Raw genomic sequence first — 22,388 nt, forward strand, 5'->3', positions numbered from 1 at the left:
CTTTTTAACCCCCGGGTCGTGACTCGAGTGTCTACGACATGTCCAGAGTGGTCGACCAGCTTTGAACCCTCTTAAGCTCCCTTTGGCAACAAGACTGCCAGAACAGAGGCCCTCGCTATGCATGTAGCGAATCAGAATAGGAAATGAGGGGCTCGTTGAAAATAACACAGAAATAAGGGTTGGCAGTCGAGAAAACCTCGGAAAGCAAAGGGGAGGATGTGGTAGATCATTGAAACAGATTAAGAATTTGGAAAGAAAGAAAGAAAGTGAAGAAAAAATGCCCGCCAGGTGGGATCCGAGCCCACGACCTCCAGAATACCGGTCTGGTGCGATAACCACTACGCTACCGGCGGGGCGATTTTCCCATTCACTTTCTGGGGTATTTATGTTAGGTATGTTTGTTTCCTGTGCTTGGGGGTGGTAGCCAGCGCCATTCGGACTAATCGGGGTGAAGGGGACCTTCTTTTTAACCCCCGGGTCGTGACTCGAGTGTCTACGACATGTCCAGAGTGGTCGACCAGCTTTGAACCCTCTTAAGCTCCCTTTGGCAACAAGACTGCCAGAACAGAGGCCCTCGCTATGCATGTAGCGAATCAGAATAGGAAATGAGGGGCTCGTTGAAAATAACACAGAAATAAGGGTTGGCAGTCGAGAAAACCTCGGAAAGCAAAGGGGAGGATGTGGTAGATCATTGAAACAGATTAAGAATTTGGAAAGAAAGAAAGAAAGTGAAGAAAAAATGCCCGCCAGGTGGGATCCGAACCCACGACCTCCAGAATACCGGTCTGGTGCGATAACCACTACGCTACCGGCGGGGCGATTTTCCCATTCACTTTCTGGGGTATTTATGTTAGGTATGTTTGTTTCCTGTGCTTGGGGGTGGTAGCCAGCGCCATTCGGACTAATCGGGGTGAAGGGGACCTTCTTTTTAACCCCCGGGTCGTGACTCGAGTGTCTACGACATGTCCAGAGTGGTCGACCAGCTTTGAACCCTCTTAAGCTCCCTTTGGCAACAAGACTGCCAGAACAGAGGCCCTCGCTATGCATGTAGCGAATCAGAATAGGAAATGAGGGGCTCGTTGAAAATAACACAGAAATAAGGGTTGGCAGTCGAGAAAACCTCGGAAAGCAAAGGGGAGGATGTGGTAGATCATTGAAACAGATTAAGAATTTGGAAAGAAAGAAAGAAAGTGAAGAAAAAATGCCCGCCAGGTGGGATCCGAACCCACGACCTCCAGAATACCGGTCTGGTGCGATAACCACTACGCTACCGGCGGGGCGATTTTCCCATTCACTTTCTGGGGTATTTATGTTAGGTATGTTTGTTTCCTGTGCTTGGGGGTGGTAGCCAGCGCCATTCGGACTAATCGGGGTGAAGGGGACCTTCTTTTTAACCCCCGGGTCGTGACTCGAGTGTCTACGACATGTCCAGAGTGGTCGACCAGCTTTGAACCCTCTTAAGCTCCCTTTGGCAACAAGACTGCCAGAACAGAGGCCCTCGCTATGCATGTAGCGAATCAGAATAGGAAATGAGGGGCTCGTTGAAAATAACACAGAAATAAGGGTTGGCAGTCGAGAAAACCTCGGAAAGCAAAGGGGAGGATGTGGTAGATCATTGAAACAGATTAAGAATTTGGAAAGAAAGAAAGAAAGTGAAGAAAAAATGCCCGCCAGGTGGGATCCGAACCCACGACCTCCAGAATACCGGTCTGGTGCGATAACCACTACGCTACCGGCGGGGCGATTTTCCCATTCACTTTCTGGGGTATTTATGTTAGGTATGTTTGTTTCCTGTGCTTGGGGGTGGTAGCCAGCGCCATTCGGACTAATCGGGGTGAAGGGGACCTTCTTTTTAACCCCCGGGTCGTGACTCGAGTGTCTACGACATGTCCAGAGTGGTCGACCAGCTTTGAACCCTCTTAAGCTCCCTTTGGCAACAAGACTGCCAGAACAGAGGCCCTCGCTATGCATGTAGCGAATCAGAATAGGAAATGAGGGGCTCGTTGAAAATAACACAGAAATAAGGGTTGGCAGTCGAGAAAACCTCGGAAAGCAAAGGGGAGGATGTGGTAGATCATTGAAACAGATTAAGAATTTGGAAAGAAAGAAAGAAAGTGAAGAAAAAATGCCCGCCAGGTGGGATCCGAACCCACGACCTCCAGAATACCGGTCTGGTGCGATAACCACTACGCTACCGGCGGGGCGATTTTCCCATTCACTTTCTGGGGTATTTATGTTAGGTATGTTTGTTTCCTGTGCTTGGGGGTGGTAGCCAGCGCCATTCGGACTAATCGGGGTGAAGGGGACCTTCTTTTTAACCCCCGGGTCGTGACTCGAGTGTCTACGACATGTCCAGAGTGGTCGACCAGCTTTGAACCCTCTTAAGCTCCCTTTGGCAACAAGACTGCCAGAACAGAGGCCCTCGCTATGCATGTAGCGAATCAGAATAGGAAATGAGGGGCTCGTTGAAAATAACACAGAAATAAGGGTTGGCAGTCGAGAAAACCTCGGAAAGCAAAGGGGAGGATGTGGTAGATCATTGAAACAGATTAAGAATTTGGAAAGAAAGAAAGAAAGTGAAGAAAAAATGCCCGCCAGGTGGGATCAGAACCCACGACCTCCAGAATACCGGTCTGGTGCGATAACCACTACGCTACCGGCGGGGCGATTTTCCCATTCACTTTCTGGGGTATTTATGTTAGGTATGTTTGTTTCCTGTGCTTGGGGGTGGTAGCCAGCGCCATTCGGACTAATCGGGGTGAAGGGGACCTTCTTTTTAACCCCCGGGTCGTGACTCGAGTGTCTACGACATGTCCAGAGTGGTCGACCAGCTTTGAACCCTCTTAAGCTCCCTTTGGCAACAAGACTGCCAGAACAGAGGCCCTCGCTATGCATGTAGCGAATCAGAATAGGAAATGAGGGGCTCGTTGAAAATAACACAGAAATAAGGGTTGGCAGTCGAGAAAACCTCGGAAAGCAAAGGGGAGGATGTGGTAGATCATTGAAACAGATTAAGAATTTGGAAAGAAAGAAAGAAAGTGAAGAAAAAATGCCCGCCAGGTGGGATCCGAACCCACGACCTCCAGAATACCGGTCTGGTGCGATAACCACTACGCTACCGGCGGGGCGATTTTCCCATTCACTTTCTGGGGTATTTATGTTAGGTATGTTTGTTTCCTGTGCTTGGGGGTGGTAGCCAGCGCCATTCGGACTAATCGGGGTGAAGGGGACCTTCTTTTTAACCCCCGGGTCGTGACTCGAGTGTCTACGACATGTCCAGAGTGGTCGACCAGCTTTGAACCCTCTTAAGCTCCCTTTGGCAACAAGACTGCCAGAACAGAGGCCCTCGCTATGCATGTAGCGAATCAGAATAGGAAATGAGGGGCTCGTTGAAAATAACACAGAAATAAGGGTTGGCAGTCGAGAAAACCTCGGAAAGCAAAGGGGAGGATGTGGTAGATCATTGAAACAGATTAAGAATTTGGAAAGAAAGAAAGAAAGTGAAGAAAAAATGCCCGCCAGGTGGGATCCGAACCCACGACCTCCAGAATACCGGTCTGGTGCGATAACCACTACGCTACCGGCGGGGCGATTTTCCCATTCACTTTCTGGGGTATTTATGTTAGGTATGTTTGTTTCCTGTGCTTGGGGGTGGTAGCCAGCGCCATTCGGACTAATCGGGGTGAAGGGGACCTTCTTTTTAACCCCCGGGTCGTGACTCGAGTGTCTACGACATGTCCAGAGTGGTCGACCAGCTTTGAACCCTCTTAAGCTCCCTTTGGCAACAAGACTGCCAGAACAAAGGCCCTCGCTATGCATGTAGCGAATCAGAATAGGAAATGAGGGGCTCGTTGAAAATAACACAGAAATAAGGGTTGGCAGTCGAGAAAACCTCGGAAAGCAAAGGGGAGGATGTGGTAGATCATTGAAACAGATTAAGAATTTGGAAAGAAAGAAAGAAAGTGAAGAAAAAATGCCCGCCAGGTGGGATCCGAACCCACGACCTCCAGAATACCGGTCTGGTGCGATAACCACTACGCTACCGGCGGGGCGATTTTCCCATTCACTTTCTGGGGTATTTATGTTAGGTATGTTTGTTTCCTGTGCTTGGGGGTGGTAGCCAGCGCCATTCGGACTAATCGGGGTGAAGGGGACCTTCTTTTTAACCCCCGGGTCGTGACTCGAGTGTCTACGACATGTCCAGAGTGGTCGACCAGCTTTGAACCCTCTTAAGCTCCCTTTGGCAACAAGACTGCCAGAACAGAGGCCCTCGCTATGCATGTAGCGAATCAGAATAGGAAATGAGGGGCTCGTTGAAAATAACACAGAAATAAGGGTTGGCAGTCGAGAAAACCTCGGAAAGCAAAGGGGAGGATGTGGTAGATCATTGAAACAGATTAAGAATTTGGAAAGAAAGAAAGAAAGTGAAGAAAAAATGCCCGCCAGGTGGGATCCGAACCCACGACCTCCAGAATACCGGTCTGGTGCGATAACCACTACGCTACCGGCGGGGCGATTTTCCCATTCACTTTCTGGGGTATTTATGTTAGGTATGTTTGTTTCCTGTGCTTGGGGGTGGTAGCCAGCGCCATTCGGACTAATCGGGGTGAATTTTAATCGGGGTCATTTTTTCTTCACTTTCTTTCTTTCTTTCCAAATTCTCAATCTGTTTCAATGATCTACCACATCCTCCCCTTTGCTTTCCGAGGTTTTCTCGACTGCCAACCCTTATTTCTGTGTTATTTTCAACGAGCCCCTCATTTCCTATTCTGATTCGCTACATGCATAGCGAGGGCCTCTGTTCTGGCAGTCTTGTTGCCAAAGGGAGCTTAAGAGGGTTCAAAGCTGGTCGACCACTCTGGACATGTCGTAGACACTCGAGTCACGACCCGGGGGTTAAAAAGAAGGTCCCCTTCACCCCGATTAGTCCGAATGGCGCTGGCTACCACCCCCAAGCACAGGAAACAAACATACCTAACATAAATACCCCAGAAAGTGAATGGGAAAATCGCCCCGCCGGTAGCGTAGTGGTTATCGCACCAGACCGGTATTCTGGAGGTCGTGGGTTCGGATCCCACCTGGCGGGCATTTTTTCTTCACTTTCTTTCTTTCTTTCCAAATTCTTAATCTGTTTCAATGATCTACCACATCCTCCCCTTTGCTTTCCGAGGTTTTCTCGACTGCCAACCCTTATTTCTGTGTTATTTTCAACGAGCCCCTCATTTCCTATTCTGATTCGCTACATGCATAGCGAGGGCCTCTGTTCTGGCAGTCTTGTTGCCAAAGGGAGCTTAAAGGGGCACTGACACAAAAATTTTGCATCTTGTTTTTTTTATTGCGATAAGTAGCTAGTGACCTACTGATAACCTGTAGAAACCTCATTTGCTTCAGCGTGCGACGGTTGTTTAATTAGAGGCATTTTCAATGCGGCCAGTCGCAGTTTCGGTTTCAGCGAGTGCCGCGAAACGATGGATTTTGTGGATTTTGTGTGAACAAAGCTGACCACGTGACCGTCGGAGGGATATCACAGTTGCAGAGCACAGCCGCCGTAGCACGCACTGTCGAATCCGCATCGACGGCAGTTTCTGCGAATGCCCCCCGTACTGATCTCGTGAGGCGCCTAATTAAAAAGCGACCGTGGATGTGACGCAGGCGCTGCGAGTGCAAATGCTACCGCGGCTAACGAACGACGCGCGACGCTCGAGACGGTGGGTGGCAAGACGCGCGCTGGGAGCAGCCGGCCGGTCTGCCTACAGGTCCGCCTACAGATGTGTTCGGCTTAGCACTGCGGCGGATATTCGAGTGCCGCTCTCGTAAGCGGTGCAAATGACAATTTTTAATGCAACCCGCCATGGCATCATTAACTCCTTCCTCATGTAAGCCACCATGGTCGGGACTTGGGGACAATTTCGTGCAGCGGTAACAAGCTATCACTCGAGCTACCTGCGCCGGCGTGGGCCACTTCGCGGCCGTGGCCGCCGCCTGCACAGCGACCGTGCGGCTTGCTCAGTGGGCTTTTCGTGCCTCCGGCGCGTTTCCGCATCCAATGGTAATAAACAGTAATAGAAACAGAGTGCCTGGAATCGCTGTAGAACTTTTGTCGCGGCCAGCTGCCCGATGAGGTGACGAAATCACGGCGCCTCCGCCGCCAACGATCGGGTCGTTCGTTCTCGAGAGCAGAAGCTCCGTCCTCCGGCCCTCCGATTGGAGCGGCGAGCCGGCTGTGCGGAAGCGGCAAACACAAACTCGTGACGCGTTTGGATGTTGTTTATTTACACTTGCGCGTGGTCCTCTGCTGGCCGCTCGGTTGCGTTTCGCACACTTCAAAATTGATTTTAAATATGTTCTAGGCTGTATTCACCGCTGATATTTTGCAGATGATGTATATGTGTTCCCACCAATCTATCTCCGAAGTTATCTCGCCTTCAAAATTTTGTGTCAGTGCCCCTTTAAGAGGGTTCAAAGCTGGTCGACCACTCTGGACATGTCGTAGACACTCGAGTCACGACCCGGGGGTTAAAAAGAAGGTCCCCTTCACCCCGATTAGTCCGAATGGCGCTGGCTACCACCCCCAAGCACAGGAAACAAACATACCTAACATAAATACCCCAGAAAGTGAATGGGAAAATCGCCCCGCCGGTAGCGTAGTGGTTATCGCACCAGACCGGTATTCTGGAGGTCGTGGGTTCGGATCCCACCTGGCGGGCATTTTTTCTTCACTTTCTTTCTTTCTTTCCAAATTCTTAATCTGTTTCAATGATCTACCACATCCTCCCCTTTGCTTTCCGAGGTTTTCTCGACTGCCAACCCTTATTTCTGTGTTATTTTCAACGAGCCCCTCATTTCCTATTCTGATTCGCTACATGCATAGCGAGGGCCTCTGTTCTGGCAGTCTTGTTGCCAAAGGGAGCTTAAGAGGGTTCAAAGCTGGTCGACCACTCTGGACATGTCGTAGACACTCGAGTCACGACCCGGGGGTTAAAAAGAAGGTCCCCTTCACCCCGATTAGTCCGAATGGCGCTGGCTACCACCCCCAAGCACAGGAAACAAACATACCTAACATAAATACCCCAGAAAGTGAATGGGAAAATCGCCCCGCCGGTAGCGTAGTGGTTATCGCACCAGACCGGTATTCTGGAGGTCGTGGGTTCGGATCCCACCTGGCGGGCATTTTTTCTTCACTTTCTTTCTTTCTTTCCAAATTCTTAATCTGTTTCAATGATCTACCACATCCTCCCCTTTGCTTTCCGAGGTTTTCTCGACTGCCAACCCTTATTTCTGTGTTATTTTCAACGAGCCCCTCATTTCCTATTCTGATTCGCTACATGCATAGCGAGGGCCTCTGTTCTGGCAGTCTTGTTGCCAAAGGGAGCTTAAGAGGGTTCAAAGCTGGTCGACCACTCTGGACATGTCGTAGACACTCGAGTCACGACCCGGGGGTTAAAAAGAAGGTCCCCTTCACCCCGATTAGTCCGAATGGCGCTGGCTACCACCCCCAAGCACAGGAAACAAACATACCTAACATAAATACCCCAGAAAGTGAATGGGAAAATCGCCCCGCCGGTAGCGTAGTGGTTATCGCACCAGACCGGTATTCTGGAGGTCGTGGGTTCGGATCCCACCTGGCGGGCATTTTTTCTTCACTTTCTTTCTTTCTTTCCAAATTCTTAATCTGTTTCAATGATCTACCACATCCTCCCCTTTGCTTTCCGAGGTTTTCTCGACTGCCAACCCTTATTTCTGTGTTATATATATATATATATATATATATATATATATATATATATATATATATATATATATATATATATTGTGAGGCACAGGCCAGGAGTCGTCGGGCACCGGTTTATTAAACTAATCCCGCAGAGAGTGACAGGCTAGCGAACTCAGGTCGAGCGCAGAGATTCCAGAACATACCGATGATGATAGCGTGGACGACGATGTGCGCGGCGTGCGAGGCTGGTGGCACATAACATCTGGCGCATAGCCACAGAGGAGAATGTCCACATACGGCTGCTAATGTCTGCCTTAGTCATAGCTTACAACATTTCCCTCGGGGCTGAAGCGGCCGACTCGGGCGCTTAAGGCGGATTCCGGGAGTTGAAAGGCTACAGCCGGGAAACGTGTACAACTTCAGTGCCGCGACAACGGCGGTCGGTGACAGTAGAGGTGGGCGTAACGCGGTAATTTATCGTTGAAGTCTGTTCCTGGATAGTGTAAGGGCCTACGAAGCGGGGAAGGAACTTCTCGCACAGTCCTGGGGTCCGGAGCGGAGTGGAAAGTAAGACCTGATCGCCGGCTCTAAACGAGACAACGCGGTGCGAAGCGTCGTAGTTTGACTTGCGGTCTTCCTATGAGGCTGTCGTCCTGAGACGAGCGAGATTGCGGCTATAAGACAGGCGAGAAATAAAGTCATCGATACTGTTGGATGCAGAGGCCACAGGCGCAGTCAAGAAAGAATTATCGAGAACAGTTGAAGGTGGGCGCCCATAGACAAGGAAAAATGGCGAAAATCCCGTGGTTCGTTGAACCGCTGTATTATAGGCGTAGGTGACGAAGGGGAGAATGACGTCCCAGTTTTTATGGTCAGGCTGAATGTAACAGGAAATCATATCCGAGAGCGTGCGATGAAAACGTTCGGTCAAACCATTAGTTTGAGGGTGTAGCTGGACGTGGTTCTATGCACACTTTTGGTGGCGCGAAGAATTTCTGCAAGCACGGCCGAAAGAAATACCCGACCTCGGTCACTAAGAAGCACTTTGGGCGGTCCATGTCGCAGAAATATCGTCTTCAAAAAGAATTCAGCCACCTCTAAAGCGCAGCCCGTGCGAATAGGAGCTGTTTCCGCGTATCGTGTCAAGTGGTCCACTGCGGTAATGATCCACCGATGTCCAGCCGAAGTGACGGGCAGAGGACCGTAGAGATCGATGCCAACGACTTCGAAAGGAGAGGAGGGGCACGGCAGTGGTTGGAGTGTGCCTGCAGATCCAGAAGTTGGACGTTTGCGGCGCTGACACAATACGCACGATGCAACCTGTTTGGCAACAGAGGTGGATAGGCCGGGCCAGAAGAAGCGGCTGTTGATACGATCATAAGTTTTGTGGAAGGCAAGGTGGCCCGCGGTAGCGTAGTCGTGAAATGTCTAAAATTTTGCGTTGGAGGGCACGGGGAATGACGGGCACCCATCTGTCGCCTGTTGGGTGGTAGTTGTACCGGTAAAGAGTTCGATTACTGAGTCGAAATTGGCAGAGCTGGTGGCGTGAACGACTATTGCGTGGTTGAGCGGAACCGTCTAACAGGTAAGTGCGGCAGTAAGTGTCGAACATTTGCTGAGAGGCCAATTCAGGAAGTGGTTCCGTGCAAGTGTCCACAGCGGCAATCCGTAAGGCTGTCGTTGATTCAGAAAGCGCTTGAATGTCACCTTGAGCGGGGGATAACGGGCAGCGTGAAAGAGCGTCTGCATCCCCGTGCTTTTTGCCAGTCTTGTAGAGGACGTTAAGCTGTGCTCTTGTAAACGGAGTACCCAACGGCCTAGCCGCCCGGTCAAGGTCTTTAGGGAAGATATCCAACAAAGGGCGTGATGGTCCGTGACAACAGTGAAGTGACGCCCGTACAGATATGGACGAAACGTTTGAACTGCCCAAACTACAGCGAGGCACTCCTGCTCTGTTATTGTTTACTTTTTCTCGGCAGGGGTCAATGTCCGGCTGGCGTAGGCAATTACCAGCTCAAGAGAAGATGTCCTGCGCTGTAACAGAACAGCCCCAATGCCGTGTCCGCTGGCGTCGGTGTGTAGTATAGTGGGCGCAGTTTCATCAAAATGGCCGAGTACGGTATCAGAGGTTAGGATACACTTCAGTTTCTGAAAGGCAGCTTCGCAGTCGTCGGACCATAGAAATGGTCTGGCAGAAGACCGCAGTTTATGTAGAGGGGAAGCGATTGAAGCGAAGTTTCGAATGAAGCGGCGGAAGTAGGAGGCCAATCTTTAGAAGTTGCGAAGTTCTTTTTGACAGTTTTGGCGAGAAAAATTTAGTGCGGCATTGATTTTGTCAGGGTCGGGCTGGATTCCTTCTTTGCTCACCAGGTGACCTAATACCTTGATTGACTTGCTTGCAAAGTGACATTTCTTCGTGTTAAGTGTGAGGCCGGCGTTTGAAAGGCAAGTTAACACTTTGTTAAGCCGACGGAGACGTTCGGGAAAAGTAGAAGAAAATACGACTATGTCATCAACGTAACATAGGCACGTCTTCTACTTTAAGCCGCGTAAAACCGTATCGATCATGCGTTCAAATGTGGCCGGAGCGTTACACAACCCGAACGGCATTACGTTAAATTCGTAAAGACCGTCAGGCGTGGTGAAAGCAGTTTCTTTCTTTGTCTTGCTCGTGTATGGGAATGTGCCAGTATCCCGATCTCGAATCCAGACTGGAGAAGTATTCAGCTCCTTGCAAGGTGTCCAAAGCATCATCAATTCTAGGCATCGGATAGGCATCTTTCCGAGTTACGTTGTTAAGCGCCTGGTAATTCACACAAAATCGTACAGATCCGTCCTTCTTCTGTACTAGAACAACGGGCGATGACCAGGAGCTGGTTGAATGGCTAACTGTTGAATGGCGAACTGGTGGGTGGCTGCGGGGGTCTGCCGTAAGATGGTAGAAGAAGAATCAAATAAAATTTCGTGTTTCCCCAGAAGAGCCAATAGCATTTCCTGTGGCTCTGGGCCGAGATCCGAACTGATTGTTGCACTAATGGGAAAGGATGATGGCTTAGTGCTCACCGAATGATCGTCCGACGTAACAGATCCCAATGAGACGACATTCACTGCATCGTCGCGCGGAGCACAAGCAACGGTGGTCCCTCGGGGCAACAAAACCGCTTCGGCTGTAGCATTCGCTGCGGCCAGAAGGCAGTTCCCGCAGAAAAAACGTACCAGGCAGATGCTATGTGCCACCAGCCTCGCTTGCCGCGCACATCGTCGTCCACGCTACCATCATCGGTATGTTCTGAAATCTCTGCGCTCGACCTCAGGTCGCTATCCTGTCGCTCTCTGCGGGATTAGTTTAATAAACCGGTGCCCGACGACTCCTGGCCTGTGCCTCACATGTGGCGGAGGTAAAGCGGTCTGATCCTTCGTACCTCGACCCCCGACTTACCCCGCACCTCCACCACATGTGAGGCACAGGCCAGGAGTCGTCGGGCACCGGTTTATTAAACTAATCCCACAGAGAGCGACAGGCTAGCGAGCTCAGGTCGAGCGCAGAGATTCCAGAACATACCGATGATGATAGCGGGGACGACGATGTGCGCGGCGAGCGAGGCTGGTGGAACATAGCATCTGGCGCATAGCCACCGAGGAGAATGTCCACATACGGCTGATAATGTCTGCCTTAGTCATAGCTTACAATCAATATATATATATATATATATATATATATATATATATATATATATATATATATATATATATATATATATATATATATATATATATAGAAGAAGGGCTGGCAGTCAAGAAAACCTCGGAAAGCAAAGGGAGGAAGGCGGAGGTCATAGAAACAGATGAAAAATGTTTTAAGTAAGGAAGAAAGTGGTGAAAAAATGCCCGCCGGGTGGGATCCGAACCCACAACCTCCAGAATGCCGGTCTGGTGCGATGACCACTAGGCTACCGCCAGGGCTGTTTCGCCACCACTTCCTCGGGTATTTATGTTAAGGTATTTTTTGTTTCCCTTCACCCCGAGTAGTCCGAGTAGTCCGAGCAGCGCCACTCGGACTACTCGGGGTGAAGGGGACCTTTTTTTAACCCCCCGGCCGTGACTCGAGTGTCTACGACATGTCGAGAGTGGTCGACCAGCGTTGAACCCTCTTAAACTACCTTTGGCACCAAGACTGCCAGAACAGAGGCCCTCGCTATGCATGTAGCGAATGAGAAATGGAAAATTCTTCATCTGTGTCTTCATCTGTTTGTATGACCTACCGCATTCCCCCTTTGCTTACCGAGGTTTTCTTGACTACCAACTCTTATTCTGTCTTAATTCACCGAGCCCCTCATTTCCCATTCCTGATAGCTATATATATATATACAGACATATGTATTATGCGGAGGTTGTGAGTTCGACTCCCGCTTCCAGAAAAACTGGCGGATTTTTTCTCTACTTGTATTTTTAAATATGTATACCTGTGTCAAAAAAGGGGAATCATACCACATTCGGCACTATAAAAACATTATCAAACCGCGAAATAGCACTGGCAAAAGGGCTGGAACCTTTATATGTGTCCTCAGTGAAGTTATATTTTTTATTAAATTAAGTAGAAAGAAAGAAAGAAAGAAAGAAAGAAAAACACGCGCCCAGAGTGGGGACCGAACCCACGCTTTTCGATTAGATCTTGAATGCCTTACCAATTCGGCTATCGGGGCGACTGTGTTCTCCTTCACTTTCTGGGGTATTTATATTTACTACAACTGTACCTGACGCTTACAACTGAACCTGTACCTACAACTCTACCTGACCCAAGAAAGTGAAGTAGAACACAGTCGCCCAGATAGCCGAATTGGTAAGGCATTCGAGATCTAATCGAAAGGCGTGGGTTCGGTCCCCACTCTGGGCCAGTGTTGCGGAGTTACCAGTAAGGAATTGGAATGAATCCGGAATCATTCCACATTTTCGCGACCCCGGAATGGAATGGGAATGGAATGGCGACAATACTTGAAGGGATGGAATTGGAATGGATTTAAGCTCCTTTTGTCCGGAATGGAATGGGAATGGAATGACATGTATTTTCCCAAAAATAAAGCGCACTTTTCCTTCTACGCGCTGTTTTTTGTCAAAATATGCAAATATGCACAAAAGATCCCACCAGCCCAAGTTCAAACATTACTAAGCCGGAGCCTTGAATTTAACAATAGTACTGTTAAAATCGATTCGCTGATTAGAAGCACGGTATATTTATAAGCAGCGATTCTACTACAATTGTGTCTTAAATGCAGCGCTTCTACGAAGTTCGTCGCGGTTCTCCGCCTAATAAACGCGGCTCTAAGCCGTTGGTATCCGTCATGGGGAACTACCGCGGTCGCATCCCCCTCTATCTCTCCCACCAACATCGCCTTGTGATTTTTTACCTTGGCGGCGCCTTCGCCCCGGCTGCGAGCTGTCTCCCGACGCTTCACTTATGTTTTTTGGGTCCGGAACCGCCGGTGATCGCATCCCACCTCGCCGTCATCGGGACGCTGGCGCGGTGCTTGTGTTCACTGCGAAATTTCGCATATCAGCTTACGCCCCATCTCCCTTCGCGCTCCCCCCTCCTCCCCCAGGACGTTTTGCAATACTGGCCCTCCTGTCTAGACACTCGGACGCCTTTGCCCGAACCAGCGTCTACGAAGGCCTAAAATATTGTTTCGAGAATCCACCCGAAATAGGAGAGTCCATGTGATAGGAACTGCGGTCACGCCTGCGCCTGCAAGCTTTGTTTCTAGACGGTTCCGACCTAACGGAAAGCGAACGCTAGCCACTTTCCCTTGCTTCCCCGACTCGCAAGGGCAGTTCCCTTTGTAAATGTGACGTCAGCTGACGTGGAACGCGTGTTCTCCACGGCATCCTTTTTAGTGACAGACAGTGAAGCGAAACAGGCTCTCAAACACCTCTTTTAAGCAGCTCGTTTGTCAAGCGCAACACACAGGCAGAAGGCAACTGTATTAGTTCACTTTTTTTTGTTTTTAGAACTGGTCGTTGAAGCAGCCGTTATTTATACTTCATGTTTTCAGAACTGAACGGCGAAGCGCCCATTCGGCTAACACCATTTTGTTACGTAAGTTTGATGAATGAAACCAAAATAAATTTTTTCGACCTTTCACGGCAGCTTGAGACCTTTATTGCAGCATATAAAATTCACGAGGAGACCTAATAGCGCTGCTGAGCACGAGGTCGCGGTTCGATTCCCGGCCGCGGCGGGCGCTTTCCTGATGAAGGCGAAACGCAAAAACGCCCGTGTATACGAGATTTCGGCCTAAGGTGGTCAAAATTAATCCGGAGCCCTCCACTACGGCGCGCCTCATTACCTGCGTTGCGTCGGCGCGTTAAAACCTACAATCTATCGACGAGGACACCTACGCACTTTTTTCTGGCGTAGGGATATCCACAACACTAGACGGACGGGCTGACCAACGTGTCCTTCTATTATTATCGTTATCATTTTTCTTTACATCTTTTCTTTCGGTTGATCGCCCAGACCAGAGGACACTTGGGGGAACCTTCATTGCTACTCCACTGCATTCAACTCCTCAAATTAGTTATACAGGCCTCAGTTATACAATTGGTTACGCAGGCCTTGGACTCAGTTTTCCTGAGTCCAAGGCCGCAACGCATTCTCTAAGTCCTTCTTCAGTTAGCTAGAGCCAAAGGTTGCGTGGGGCTAAAGTGTGAACAATCTCACAATTTCTAAAAGAAAAAAAAACAAGACGCAGATTAGTATACGAACCAATGCACTATTCCCGTAATCACTAACGAGAGAAAAAAGAATTCTCCCTGCGCATTGGTTCTCATCGAGAAACCCATACAAAGGTAGCGCATACTCTAAGCACTACCTGAACTTTCGCTCGTGCGCAGTAGATGATACCTGACGCGCGTAACTAAGCTTTTCGGCAAGGGCGACATTGCTTACCTGCGCACACGCAAACACAGGAAGTTCTGAGCCTATCCGTGCTTTCAAGGCGCGCTTGACATGCGTGAGTTCTGACGACCTGTGCGGCCCGTGATCCGTATTTGGTGCAAAGGCAGGACAAGGTGCTCGAGCGGTAATACTTCCAACTGATACCACCAGATCTGGAGGTTCTGTTCCTGGTTAACAAAATTATAGTTCTAACCATGCTCACGACCGCTCCATACGCGTGTTAACTGCTTATTAAGGAATATAATGTCTTCTTCAATCATACTTTTGTCAGCACAAAAATAGAACATGTCGTCACGTCAGCATTAACACATTCACACTTAAACAATATTGCCGCGAACCATGCATTGGGTTTGTTTATTTGTGTTTTGCTTTTGCCGCCCGGCTGCGCCGGTCTGTGTTATCTCCGTGCCAAGGGAAGCGCGTGTTTCATTCTTTCTTTCTGTGCCGCATGTGTTATCTGTTCAGATAGGGAGAGCATTCCGATCTAACGTGAACATTCCGGAATAATCTTCTTGCATCTACAATGTTCTCGATGCGAATCGACGGTTCCAGAACCACGCGCGCCGAAAGATAAAAAGTCTGCAGAGCAGACGCCGGGGCATTCGATTCTGCGACGCTCACCGACGCACGTACGTCACTTTGTTGACCACTGCTTCGCCGCCTCTGTATTCTTTTCAGTTGTTAGGGGAGCACAAGTTCGCTCCAATAAACTTGTTTCTTTTCCAAACAACTGCTTCGTCCTTGGCTACGTGACATCTGGTGGAGGTGCGGGGTACGCACCCTTCATGCCCACTACAACCTCTGGAAGCCGCCAAGCCAGTCCAACAAGAGCCAGCCTCCGCGTGCAAGATTTACCACCCGAGTTTGGTCTACTACCGGAGAAGACGAAGAAGAAAAACGTCGCTCCCAGCACCATGCTCAACCAAGCCAATCCCCCTGTCGTTCTGCAGCAGCCACGGGAACCGCCATCATTCCGAGGAGCCCCCGCAGAAGACCCAGAAGAATGGTTGGAGAAACTGGAGCGCGTCCGGAAATTCAACAGGTGGGACGACGCAGAAACGTTCCGGCACGTTTTCTTTTACTTGGAAGATTCGGCTCGCACTTGGTTCGAGAACCACGAGAGCTCCTTGACAAACTGGGCTCAGTTCAAAAGCGAGTTCACTAAGACCTTCACTACCGTCGTGCGGAAAGAAAGAGCCGCCCTTTTGTTGGAAACACGCACGCAACACCCCAACGAAGGTGTCGTGATCTTCGTTGAGGAGATGAAGCAGCTATTTCGCCGCGCGGACCCCGAAATGACGGAAGAAAAGAAGTTGCGCTTCTTAATGCGCGGAGTGAAGGAGGAACTGTTTGCTGGACTTGTCCGAAATCCGCCCAAAACCGTCGCCGAATTCGTGACCGAAGCCAGCACCATTGAGAAAGCCCTCGAAATGCGTGCTAAGCAGTATGACCGCAACTTTGTTGGCGCGGCCAATGCGAACGACTTTGGCAGCACGCGGATCCCGGCCGACAGCCTACGCGAGACTATCCGCGCAATAGTGAGAGAGGAGCTGCGGAAACTTCTCCCAACGCCGCCGCAGCCCCAAGTCGCTTCCCTCACCGACGTGATTAGAGAAGAAGTGCAACAAGCATTGGGAACTTCTACGCCATCCGAGGTACCCCGAGAGCCACAAGCTATGACATACTCCGCGACTGTTCGTCGACCCCGCCCTGCTCCAACACGCCGTCAAGAGGCCCCGCCGTACCGCCGCCCACTGTCACCCGCCCGACCCCCGGTAGCCCGAAACCAGACGCCGAGGAAGACGGACGTATGGCGAACTCCCGATAACCGTCCTCTGTGCTACCACTGCGGAGAGGCCGACCACATTTACCGTCGCTGCCCATACAAGAGACTCGGACTGCGTGGTTTCTCCGTCGACGCACCTCGCCCTCTCCCTGGCCAACGACCACGTGAGATCGACGAGTATCTATCTGAAACCAGCCGTGGCCCAGCGCGTTTCAACCGTTCGCCGTCGCCCTACCCATACCAATCGCCGAACCGCCGTAGCAACGCTGACTTCGCCCGTGGAAGGTCCCCCAGCCCACGCGGGGGAAACTAAAAGCAGCAACTTCTGGAGGTGAAGTTGCTCTACGGCCAAAAACCGGAAACCCTCCAACGACGCAAGGACGCGCCGAAGACAGTGATTCACGACATGCCCTCATCCCGACGACCCGACCTAACCCTGATGAGACTCCCGAACACGACGACAGCTATACGCCGCGACGCTTACCCGACCTGACCGAGACGTCCGCTGAGAAGACATGGACGACGACGACGCACAGTGCCCGACCGTCAACACGCACAAGCCGAGATGCGACGCCCCGACGCACCCGGAACTCGAGGAAGGCGGCATCCGACGTCAAGGTGTCCATCGACGGTTTTGATGTAGTCGCCCTCGTAGACACGGGAGCCGACTACTCCGTAATGAGCGGACCATTTGCGTCTAAGCTGAAGAAAGTTATGACCAGATGGGACGGTCCGCACATACGCACAGCAGGAGGCCACATCGTGACGCCAAGTGGAACGTGCACATCGCGCGTCACCATAGATGGCACGACGTACCCTGCAGTGTTCGTCATTTTGCCCAACTGCTCCCGCGACGTAATTCTCGGAATGGACTTTTTGACAGACAACGGCGCAATAATCGATCTCCAGACGAGGTCGATAACTTTTTCCTCCGACCACTCCATGACGCCGGAATCGAACCCCGAACACCGTGCAGCTGTAAGGATCGCCGATGATCACGTCACCCTGCCACCCCGCGCAAGCTTGATGATCACCGTCTACTGTGAAGGTGCTGCTCCCGACGTCGACGCTATCGTGGAGAGTGACCGAAGGTTGCTTCTTGACCGCGGTGTGTCTGTCGCAAGAGGCATTGCGCGGTTTAAGCATCGCAAATCCCACGTTTTGGTCACCAATTTCACCGAGGAGTACCAGCATTTAAACAAGGGCGCTGCAATTGCGTTCGTCGAAGAAACGCAACTAGCAAGTGACGTGATAGCAGTCGCCGACTTTGAACGCGCACCCGACGATACCTTCAAGCTTCCGCACCCCTTCGACGTGAATCCGGCGCTACCGCAAGAAGAAAGGAACAAGTTATTGGCTTTGCTGCGTCGCTACAGCGAGTGTTTTTCGTCGAACTCAAAGTTACGTCAAACACCTCTGGCGAAGCACCGGATAATAACCGAGGATGGAGCCCGACCTACCCGACAGTCACCTTACCGCGTCTCTTCCCACGAGCGCGAAGCCATCCGGACTCAAGTCGACGACATGCTCAACGACGACATTATACAGCCATCGAAAAGTCCGTGGGCTGCGCCGGTCGTACTCGTGAAGAAAAAAGACGGCACACTGAGGTTCTGCGTTGACTACCGGCGATTGAACAAGATCACCAAAAAGGACGTGTACCCCCTGCCACGAATCGACGACGCCCTCGACCACCTCTGCCATGCGAGGTACTTCTCATCGATGGACCTGAAGACCGGCTACTGGCAAATTGAAGTGGACGAGAGAGATCGAGAGAAGACTGCATTCATAACCCCGGACGGCTTATACGAGTTCAAGGTAATGCTGTTTGGGCTATGCACGGCACCAGCAACGTTCCAAAGAGTCATGGACACTGTGCTAGCTGGCCTGAAGTGGCACACCTGCCTCGGATACCTCGACGACGTTGTGGTATTCTCCCGGACTTTCGACGAACACCTCGCAAGGTTGCAGTCAGTACTCGAGGCCATCCGTACGTCGGGGTTAACGCTGAAGCCTGAAAAGTGCCGCTTCGCGTACGAGGAACTGAAGTTTTTGGGCCATGTCGTCAACGCCGCGGGAGTCCTGCCTGACCCGGCGAAAACTTCAGCCATAGCGAACTTCCCAAGGCCGAAAGATAAGAAGGGCGTGCGCAGATTTCTTGGACTGTGCGCATACTACCGGCGCTTCGTCGCAAACTTCGCACGCATTGCAGAGCCGCTCACGCGCTTGACGAAAGATAGCACCGCTTTCAGCTGGGAAGACGACCAAGAAAAGGCATTCTGCGAGCTGCAAAAACACCTGCAAAGCCCGCCCGTGCTCGCTCATTTCGACGACAACGCCGAAACGGAAATACACACGGACGCCAGTGATATAGGCTTGGGTGCCGTCCTTGTCCAAAAACAAAGCGGGTGCGAAAACGTAATCGCCTATGCCAGCCGTGGTCTGTCGAAGGAGGAGAAAAACTACTCTGCCTCCGAAAAAGAGTGCCTGGCTATTATATGGGCCATTTCAAAATTTCGCCCATACGTGTATGGCAGACCGTTCAAGGTTGTAACAGACCACCATGCGCTGTGTTGGCTCGCCAATTTGAAGGACCCCTCTGGCCGTCTTGGGCGGTGGAGTTTGCGCCTGCAAGAGTTCGACATTACAATCGTCTACAAATCCGGCAGGAAACACTCCGACGCCGACTGCCTGTCCCGCGCCCCTGTCGACCCACCACCACAAGACTCCGATGAAGACAGTGCGTTCTTCGGGGTTGTTACGGATAGCGACCTAGCCGCCCAGCAGCGTGCCGACCCCGACTTGCGAGTAATGATCGACTACCTCGAAGGACGTAACGTCGCCGTGCCTAGAGCGTTCAAGCGTAACTTACCAGCATTCAGCCTCAGAAACTCCGTCCTCGTGAAGAAGAATTTCAGCCCCGGAACAAGAACGAATTATCTACTTGTCATCCCCGCAGACCTTCGTGACGAAATTTTGGAAGCGTCCCACGACCACCCGCCTTCCGGACATCTCGGCACAGCTCGCACTATTGCAAAAATTAAAGCGAAGTACTTCTGGCCCCGCCTTACATCCGACGTCACCCACTACGTTCGGAGTTGCCGGGACTGCCAGCGACGAAAAACGCCGCCGACAAGACGCGCCGGACTTCTACAACCGATCGCCGTCCCGCGGAGGCCCTTTCAACAAATTGGAATGGACCTTCTAGGCCCGTTCCCGACGTCACGATCGGAGAACAAGTGGATTGTCGTAGCGACAGACTACATGACGCGCTACGCAGAGACCGCCGCTCTTCCGCGGGGGACTGCACAAGAAGTCGCCAAGTTCTTTATAAACCAAGTTGTGCTGCGACATGGAGCCCCTGAAGTCCTAATCACGGACCGCGGAACGGCCTTTACCGCGGAGCTGATGCAAGGAATCTTACGCTACAGCAACACGGATCACCGAAGAACGACGGCGTACCACCCCCAAACGAACGGACTAACAGAACGTCTGAACAAGACAATTGCGGATATGCTGTCCATGTACGTCGACGTTGAACATAAGACTTGGGACGAAGTCCTCCCGTATGTCACGTTTGCGTACAATACAGCGACGCAGGAAACTACGCAGATGACACCGTTCGAGCTTGTCTACGGAAGACGACCGACTACGATGCTCGACGCCATGCTTCCGCATGTAGAAGACGACGACCTCAACGCCGACGTCCAAGGATACCTTCAACGTGCGGAGGAGGCCCGCCAGCTCGCTCGAGTTCGTATAAGGGACCAGCAGCTGGTGGATGCCGGCCGCTACAACCTCCGACGCCGAGACGCCGAGTACCAACCAGGGGATCGTGTGTGGGTTTGGACTCCCATCCGACGACGCGGACTGAGCGAGAAACTTCTGCGACGGTATTTCGGACCCTACCAGATTCTGCGACGTGTTGGCGCACTTACCTACGAAGTGATCCCCGATGGTGACTCCGGCACATCACGACGACGTACGCGGCCCGAAGTCGTCCACGTGGTTCGCTTAAAACCTTTCTACGAACGATGACAAACTTTTATTTTCATTTTCGGACTGTCGCTTATGTTAGCATCGGGTCGATGCACTCTTAGAGGGGGGGTAATGCCGCGAACCATGCATTGGGTTTGTTTATTTGTGTTTTGCTTTTGCCGCCCGGCTGCGCCGGTCTGTGTTATCTCCGTGCCAAGGGAAGCGCGTGTTTCATTCTTTCTTTCTGTGCCGCATGTGTTATCTGTTCAGATAGGGAGAGCATTCCGATCTAACGTGAACATTCCGGAATAATCTTCTTGCATCTACAATGTTCTCGATGCGAATCGACGGTTCCAGAACCACGCGCGCCGAAAGATAAAAAGTCTGCAGAGCAGACGCCGGGGCATTCGATTCTGCGACGCTCACCGACGCACGTACGTCACTTTGTTGACCACTGCTTCGCCGACTCTGTATTCTTTTCAGTTGTTAGGGGAGCACAAGTTCGCTCCAATAAACTTGTTTCTTTTCCAAACAACTGCTTCGTCCTTGGCTACGTGACAATATTAAAGCATCACAACTCGTAAAGACGTGCACCCACGCAAATACTATAATAACTACCTGGAGAACTGCCCCTGTGGGAATGGGTGATTGCACTGAACGAGATATGCCACAAAGCGACTATCCCTCGACCTTGGTTACGTGTTTTGCGTATTTTAGCAGTTCTTAACGCGTGTAAAAACATTAGCTTAATGGTGGGTTCATTGGTAACTTGATAATCACCCGATTAAACGTTGAGGAATTAGAGGAATGGAATTGAACTGACCGGCAATTCCCGGAGTGGGAATGGGCGATGTTCCGGCATTCCGAGGAATTGAAAGGAATGCAATTTAGGCAACTTGTAATTCCCCGGAATGGAATTGGAATGGAATGGGGACGCCAATTCCGCAACACTGCTCTGGGCGCGTGTTTTCCTTTCTTTCTTTCTTTCTTTCTTTCTTTCTTTCTTTCTTTCTTTCTTTCTTTCTTTCTTTTTTCTACTTAATTTAATAAAAAATATAACTTCACCAACGGTCAAAAAATAGTCTAACCTTTCCCCTATGCCTTCTTTGGCGTTGTAGACTGCCGGTATTTCTTTCTGTATTTCCTAACGAGCCCCTCATTTCCAAATCACGTTATCCTGCGAAAGCTTAGCGAGGGCCTCGGTTCTGGCAGCCTTGATGCCAAGGTAGTATAAGTGGGTTTCCCGCCAGTTACCCGCTCATGACAGGCTGTAGACGTCCGAGTCACGCCCCGGGGTTCGAAAAGAAGGTCCCCTTCTCCCCGTATAGTCTGAGTGGCGCTGTCTACCACGCTCAAGCGTCAGGTACAGTTGTAGTAAATATAAGTACCCCAGAAAGTGAAGGAGAACACAGTCGCCCAGATAGCCGAATTGGTAAGGCATTCGAGATCTAAACCAAAGGCGTGGGTTCGGTCCCCACTCTGGGCGCGCGTTTTTCTTCCTTTCTTTCTTTCTTTCTTTCTTTCTACTTAATTTAATAAAAAATATAACTTCACTAACGGTCAAAATATAGTCTAACCATTCCCCTATGCCTTCTCTGGCGTTGTAGACTGCCGGCATTTCTTTATCTGTGTGTGTGTGTATATATATATAACAGCTGTCAGCCAGGAAAACATCGGAAAGCAAAGGGGAGGATGGGGTAGGGTATTGAATCAGATAAAGAATTTGGAAAGAAAGAAAGTGGAGAAAAAATGCCCGCCAGGTGGGATATGAACCCACGACCTCTAGAATACCGGTCTGGTGCGATAACCACTACGATACCGGTGGGGCGATTTTCCCCTTCACTTTCTAGGGTATTTATTTTAAGGTATTTTTGTTTCCTGTGCGTGGGGGTGGTAGCCAGCGCCACTCGGACTACTCGGGGAGAAGGGGACCTTCTTTTTAACCCCCTGGCCGTGAC

General features: G+C 50.8%; 1 protein-coding gene across 1 annotated transcript in view; it reads right to left on the reverse strand.

The window, feature by feature from the left end:
• LOC144168042 (CCN family member 4-like) overlaps positions 1 to 22,388 on the reverse strand; it is a 100,186-nt gene that overhangs the window by 65,626 nt on the left and 12,172 nt on the right. The gene's annotated exons all lie outside the window — the stretch shown is intronic.

This window comes from Haemaphysalis longicornis, unplaced genomic scaffold (genome assembly GCF_048455015.1).
Source record: "Haemaphysalis longicornis isolate Haplotype H1 unplaced genomic scaffold, Haemaphysalis longicornis Haplotype H1 scaffold_1, whole genome shotgun sequence".
Classification (NCBI taxonomy): Eukaryota; Metazoa; Arthropoda; class Arachnida; order Ixodida; family Ixodidae; genus Haemaphysalis; species Haemaphysalis longicornis.